At 38.1% G+C, this 7,844-nt stretch overlaps 1 pseudogene; it reads left to right on the forward strand.

Annotated features, from left to right (window-relative positions):
- The first annotated feature begins 4,612 nt into the window (after window positions 1–4,612).
- Window positions 4,613–7,844, forward strand: part of LOC102822893 — a 99,970-nt pseudogene continuing 96,738 nt past the window's right edge.

The raw sequence follows: 7,844 nt of genomic DNA on the forward strand, positions 1-7,844 counted from the left end.
AAAAGCTCCATATCAGCAGACAACACAAGAACAGGTATTGATTGTGGTACAGACAATAAAATGCAAATTCAGGCTGAAGAGGAAGAAAATAAAAACAAGTCCATGAGGGCTAAAATACTACCTTGAACACACCCCACCTGAATTAAGAGATTATCTCAGGAACAGATTTTGATGCATTAGACACTAATGACTAAAGACACAAATAGTTGTAAGATGACATCAAGAACATCATACAGGAAGAAAGAAAAGGTCACTAAGAAGAAGATCAAAATGGATGTTAGAAGAAATTCTGAAACTTGCTTTCCAGTCCAGAGATGCTAAAGAAAATGGAAGAAATGAGGTAAAAGAACTGAGCAGAAAATTTCAAAGGGCAGTTCAAGAAGACAAAGTCAAGTATCATAATGAAATGCAGAAACACCTGGAGTTAGAAAACAAAAGGGAAGAATATTTCACTGAACAAAAGGTTGAGCATTTGTCAAGCTGAAAGAACTGAAGAAAAATTCCAAGCCAAGACTTAAAATATTGAAAGATTCTATGGGTAAAATATTAAAAGATGCAGAAAGCATCAAAAGAAGATGGAATAAATATACAATGACACTGTACCAATAATAAATGGTTGATGTTAAACCATTGCAGGAGATAGATGTGAGCCAATGGTACTGAAGGAATAAGTCCAAGTTGCATTGGAGTCCTTGTCAAAGAACTAGTCTCCGGGAATTGATGGAATACAAATTGAAATCTTTCAACAAGCTGATGTATCACTGGAGGCACTCACTTATTTATGACAAGAAATGTTGAAGAAAGCTACCTGACCAACTAATTGGTGTTGTTGTTAAGTGTCGTCGAGTCGATTCCAACCCATAGCGACCCTGAATAGTGTTTCCAAGGAGCAGCTGGTGAGCTTGAACCACCAACCTTGCAGTTCAAACGACTTTGCAGTCTCATGCATTAGCCCACAGTGCCACACCAGGACTCCAGCTGATTGGTAGAGATACATATTTATGTCCATGCCGAAGAGAGGTGACACAATGCAATGCAGAAGTCCCTGGATGTATCATTAATAGCACATGCAAGTATAATGTTACTCAAGATAATTTAAAAATGGCTGCAGAAGTTCATTGATATTGAAAAAGAGAAAGATGCCCAACAAGACAGATTGGCACAGTGGCAGCAGTGATGGGTTCAAGTATAACCACAATTGTGAGGATGACACAAAGTCAGGAGGTGAAGGTCACTATGAGTCAGAACCGACTCAGAGACACTTAACAACAACAATATTGCCATCATTATAATTGTTAGAGGGAAGACATTTCCCACTTCTTATTTTCTGAACAGAATTGACCTAGATCATCCTCTTTGTCTCTTTTGTCTTTTACTCTCTCCCTGTTTAGGGAAATAGAATAAGATACTATAAATTCAGAAACTGAGAAAAAAGGATACAATATCCTTCAGTAGGAAAAACAGATCCTTTTTTACTATAAAAGAAAAATGCATCAGAGTAGTGCCTTGCATTTGTTTCCCATGACCCAGTTACCACAGATCATGGGATGAGGGTTAGTGTCATCTGTGCATGCAGTGGGTTCCTCACAGGAGTGGAATCCTAAAATATGAGATTCTGAGCTTTCATAGGGCTGTTGGCACACCTATCCTTTCTTTCCTATGGAGAAAGGAAGAATAATTATTACTCTGGAATGTAAGTTAGTCTTTGGTAAGGGAAAAGAGAAGACATAATAATCAATACCCTGGGCAGTTTCTGGAGAAACACACCTTTCTATCTTTCCGAAGGGATACACTATCTATAGCTTCCAAAGCTGTTTGCTGAGACAGTTAGGACTCTGCATGTACATGAGAAACATGAGGCAAAGCATATCCTGAAAGTGTCATTTGATTAATCTGAAAAGAAGAATGCGTTTTGTGGGGTCAATTCTTTCTTCTTCAGACTAGAACTTTACCACTGGATTCCTTGAAGTTTAGAGAAAAATCTAGTCTTGAAAGTTAATATGTGTGTCTGGTTCTGACACTTAGGCAGCAGGTCTGGAGCCCTTTCACACTCAGATATTTTGTATATTTTAGCCAGGATATGTTGATCCTTTTTGCCATGTCTCAATGCATAATCCCAGTCAAAACCTGAGAAACAATATTAAGAGTCTAAATCCTTAATACAGTTCTTATACTCTTGTCAAGAGAGGGGTGCTAGTCATTGGAAGGCCCTTCGGAGTTCCTACCAATTATTATCATCCCAGATAACAGTTCATATTCATCCCAATAGTACTCAGCTACTGAAAAATTTTTTTCATTATAAATTACTTTAAAAAACATGAGAGTATAATTCAGTTTAGAAATCTTTTTAGCCAAAATGATTCGGACAAGTTTCATCATGTAAAGTCATAAATTCTAGGTGTTTAGGAATGTTTCATTATGTTTTATTTCAATGTAATTTTAGAGATTGGTCATTTTAGAAAGAGTTTCAGTATTGGGAAATCTTTATAATATTGTTTGAGTCCATGATCCCTTCTCAACAAATATCTTTTTCACTGAAGGTGTTGTTTTAAAGTTTATTACTTAAATTAGTAACAGGGTGGCTCGCCTTTTTGTGGAGATCAGAAGGATTCTCTGAGTGTGTGAAACTCAGAACAAACAAACAAAAGTAAAATTCAGTGCTATTCAATTGATTTTGAATCATCACCACAGGGTTTGTTGTTGTTGTGAAGTGCTGTCCAGTCAGTTCTGACCAGTAGTGACCCTTTATAGGATTTCTGAGGGGCAGTGGGTAAGTTTAAAATTAACTTTGTAGTCCAATGCATTAACCCACAGCGCCACACCAAGATTCCCTATAGTACAGGTATAGTATAGGGCTGTTGTTGGTGGTGTGTGCCGTGGAGTCGGTTCTAACTCATAGTGACCCTGTACAGGGTTTCTGAGGCTGTAAATCTTTATGGGAGCAGAAAGCCTCATCTTTCTCCCATGGAACAGCTGGCTGTTTCAGACTGCTGATCCTGATGTTAGCAACCTGATTCGTAACCACTTGCCCAAAGGTTTCCAAGGCTATAATCTTTAAGGCAGCAGACTGCCAAATTTTTTTTTCCCATAGAGTGGCTTCTGGGTTCAAGCCACTACTAACTTTTAGGGTGGCAGTCAAGCATTTAGCTACTGTACCACAAAGTATCCTTGAATATGTGATAGGCTGATTTTTTTTTTTTTTTTTTAAATAATGAGGGTTGGCCAAGATGGTGGTGATTGAGTGAAGAGAGGGTTCTAAGAAAAAGAAAAGACATATATGTAAACACTCTGAGATGGGAAAGTATCTGGAAATGATGTGGCTCTGAGAGAAAAAACCAAACCTTCAGGCAGAGCAGCAAGAAGACATCAAGATGAGACTGAAAAGGAAAGCAAAAACTGGATTCTCCAAGAGTTTGATATTCAATTTGTTATCCCAAAAACAATTTTAATGTTTAAAAAAAGGATAATGTGATTAATAGATTGCAAGGAAATAAGAATTGGTGAGGAAACCAGCTAGTAGGCTGGGGCAGTTGCCTGGTCAGAAAATTAAGTTGGTTTGGACCTAGGAGACAGAAAAAAAGATAAAGGAAAATGAATGGTTTTCTGTTACATTTAGGAAGAAAGATTTTATTCTACAAACTAAATCCTGCTCCTTATAAACCTAAAAAAATGCCAGCAAATGTTCACCAATGATGTTGAACATATCATCTACAGTTTATTTTCCCCCTACTCTCCTATTTTTCTTAGGAAGTCATGAAGAGATGGTAGAGAACTCATATTTCTTCATATATAAGTAAAAAGTAAGCTCAAAGCAAAATCACACAAAGCAGGTTACTAATTAAGAAACAATTGTTTGACAAGTATTATAAATCTACAGTTTTTCCTGGTTAACAGTCAGATGTGGAAGTCAGGGTATTTATTTTGATATGTATAATGTTTCCTGTGGGGAAAACAATAAAGCAAAAAGTATCTGGAAGTCATGAAGTTGTATACCATTTGGCTCTAAATGAGAAACCATTTCAACAATGCAGATGATATCCATATGACTACTTCATTAGCTAACAGCTGTTGGAAAAGGGCCTAAGCATTTTTTCCTATGCATTGAGCCCAATTAAGTTGTAAAATCCTGACTTACTAAATTGGTCTTTGGCCCACATTTTGTAGTTTTTAAATAATTACTGACTCATTCTGAAGAAGCTCAGTTTTTAAAGTCATTTGAGTTATTTCATTGGGTAGCAATGTATACTTGCACTTAAGAGTTTCTATTAGGAGTGCTAGGGCTGTGGGAAAGCCAATATACATTAGTTCAATAAGGACAACTCCTAATACTTCCTAATAAACTCCAGGGATTATGTTTCTATAGCTTCAGGAAATGACTAGTTGATGGCTCTGGAGATTATTTGGCACAAATAAGATTTTAACAGATAAATGTTGTGAAATGGTTTATTTAATTACTTAGTCAAAAATTACTATTGTGGCCCTGCCACTACCTTCCCTCCTATGCTGTCTGCCTTGCTCAGGTCTCCAGCGAGTCTCCCTTCTCGGCCCGGGAGTGGAGTTTGTAGCTGTCATCCTGGTCAGGAGACCTGCGTGCAGCACAATAGACTCCAAGATGTCAATGCCGGGTGAGTGTCGGCAAATGCAGAAGTGTGCTGTGGGCCCAAGAAATACAGCATGAAGTAATGATGATTCAACTTAGCCAGAGGATGCTGGAGAAGATGGGATGGTCTAAAGGAAAGGGTTTAGGAGCTCAGGAGCAAGGAACCATAGACCATATTAAAGTTCAAGTTAAAAATAACAACTTAGGACTTGGAGCTACAATCAATAATGAAGACAGCTGGATTGCTTATCAAGATGATTTTAACCAGCTCTGGCTTGTCATGGCCAAGAAACAACAGACTCCTCAGACAACAAAGAGATCATTTAGTCTTGAAGAAAGTCCAAAATTTCAAAAAACCGTGTTCATTATATGAAATTTACAAAGGAGAAAGATCTATTATCTTGGAGCAAAATGGATCTTGATTGCATTTTTGGGAAAAGACAGAGTAAGAAGACTCCTGAGGATGATTCCTGCTCCACCACTCCACAAGAGAATGAAACCTCCACAACAACAACCAGTGCCTTAAGCATCCAGGAATATTCTGCCAGCAGATTGCAAAGCCAAAGAGCAAGCCACAAGTTGCAGCTACAGTTCCTGAGTCTTCAGAAGCTCAAATTGAATGGAGAAGGGAAAAGAAAAAAAAAAAAAAGTGAAGTAAAAGATAAAAATTTGGATAATAACACCAAATCCAAGGCCAAGCAGCTTAAAAAGGAAAAGAACCCATGTGTGTGGCCAAGAAGAAAAGAGACCAAATTGAACAGTGGTTCAGAGACCCTTGTTATGAGAATTCTGTATCTTGTACCTCAAATGGAGAGGATTGTGGGTGGATACCTGATGACCAGGACTGTACTCCAAAGCCCCAAAAAAGGAAACAAAAGAAAAGGCTAAAGAAACAAGTAGAAGCAGCAGTGGACTCTAGGCTACATGAAACTCCAGTGAAAAAGAAAAGAAGCAGAAGCAGAAGCAGAAGCAGAAGAAGAAGAAAGCTTTCAAATAAATTATCTCCAACAGGCCTTCTGACCACTCAGATGTCAGTGCGCACCAAGGCAAAAACCTTTGGCCTGAAGTCAGAGTATAGTTAGCTCAAGATAGTTTGTTCACATCTTTTGAGATGCCAGTGGACTGCTGAGTCTCGCCCCCTCACCACATGCTTCCCAAATTATATTCCCAAAGGAACTCTTTTTTATGTTTCAAATTATGATTCTTACCAGCAAATAAATTTGTTTAGCCTTTGGAAAAAACATATTATTGTGCCTTCACTGTGTTTCTAGCATTGTGTCAAGTACTGGTCATATAGAAATTCAGGAAACTCATGGTTTACTGATGGTGAACCAATATGTTTTCTAAAAATCACAATAATAGCAGTAGAGTTGAACTAGGAGCATGCTGATGGCACAGATAGTGGTACAAAAGGAAAAGCAGTCAAATATGTCTGGGGTAGAACGAGAATGTTTATGGAACATAGTTATTTGGGCTAAAGTATGCTTGAATGAGTGGATATTCATTAAGGAGTACAGATATATTCATGAAAGAGAGATCAGTATATGCAAAGCACAAACTTACGAAACAGTGTCTGTTTTAGGAAGGAAATACAATGTTGGATTCATGATAAAGTATGCAAGTAGTACAGAAATAGTTTAAGGTTAGTGATAAGCAGGAACAATATTTAGCAAAGAACATAGAGCTTTGCTAAAAGTATGGGCTCTAATAAAAAACCACAAACTCAAATAACTTTTGGGGTCAGGCAGGAAAGATGAAAGGACCTAGTCAAAAGCATTAGGGAATTGGTGAATTCTATCTTGAGCTGAGTAATTGAGGCTCTTAATTGAACATACCTAAATCCAATTATTTCAAACACTGAGGGTGAAAAACAAAACACATCTAAAGAATAAATAGACTGAGTTCTTAAATTCCTTTTTGATCCTAAGGGCAGAGGGAATTTAATAAATAGTTTCAATAAGAGCAGTTGCATGCACAGAGTTAGTTTTAAAACTGTCTCATTCGTTGTGGATTGAAGAAATTGTTACTTTTGTTTGTTGTTGTTGTTAAGTGCTAGCAAGTCAGTTCTGATCCATAGCAACCCTGTATAGAGTTTCCGAGGAGCAGCTAGTGAGCTTGAACACCAACAATGCAGTTTAAAAGGCTTTGCAGTCTGGCACATTAAACCGCAGTGCCACACCAGGACTCCTTATATCCTATGTTGTTGTTGTTAAGTGCCGTCGAGTCGGTTCCTATCCTTAGCGATGCTGTACAAGGTTTCTGACGGTATAAATCTTTACGGGAGTAGAAAGCCTCATCTTTCTCCCTCGGAGCTGCTGGTAGTTTTGAACTGCTGACCTTCAGGTTCACAGCGCGATTCGTAACCACTACACTACCAGTAGGCTACTAAAATAACTTAGAAAAGGTTAAGGAGGTAGAGTGAGCTTAGGTAGATTCATTGAGATAGAAATAATCATATGCTTTCAAGCACAAGTATAAGACTTAACTAAAAAGTTTTGGTGATGAAATACTAGAATGTAATGGTGAAAGAGATGACAGGGATAAAGGTGTCTCCAGGGTTTATGGATAAAAATTATGGCCATATATACTATTATTTGTTCAAGTGGACAATATTATAAATAAAACCTACAAAATTTGGAGACAAACTTTGTAAAAAGTATGTTGTTGTTGTTGTTGTGCACCATCGAATCAGTACTGACTCATGGCGACCCTATGCTGAACAGAATGAAACACTGCCCAGTTCTGGGCAAACCTCACAATCATTGCTATGCTTGAGCCCAGTGATACTGCCACTTTGCCAATCCATCTCACTGGAGCTCGTCCTCTTTTTTCTCTGACCCTCCACTTTAGCAAACATGATGTCCTCCTCCAGTGACTGGTCACTCCTGACAATATGTCCAAAGTAACAGAGAAAAACTCTGGCTATCCTGGCTTCCAAGGAGCACTCTGGCTGTACTTAATTCAACACAGATCTATTTGTTCTTTTGGCAGCTCATGGTACTTTCAATATTCTCCTCTAACACCATAACTCAAAAGCATCAATTCTGGAAATAGGGCTTGATGGCAGATTGGGGAGAAGAGCAGTGAGGATCTCCATCAGCAATAACACAGAATATTGGATGATGCAGATTCAGGGGACAGTCTCAGAACTCTGAACTACATATAAAGGAATATTTAGAATGTTTGAAGGCTTACAGCCAGTGGAATTTGTAGTGGAAGCAGGAAATCTAGTGCTTTCTCATTG

Source organism: Chrysochloris asiatica, unplaced genomic scaffold, assembly GCF_000296735.1.
Source record: "Chrysochloris asiatica unplaced genomic scaffold, ChrAsi1.0 scaffold00012, whole genome shotgun sequence".
In the NCBI taxonomy this organism is placed as follows: Eukaryota; Metazoa; Chordata; class Mammalia; order Afrosoricida; family Chrysochloridae; genus Chrysochloris; species Chrysochloris asiatica.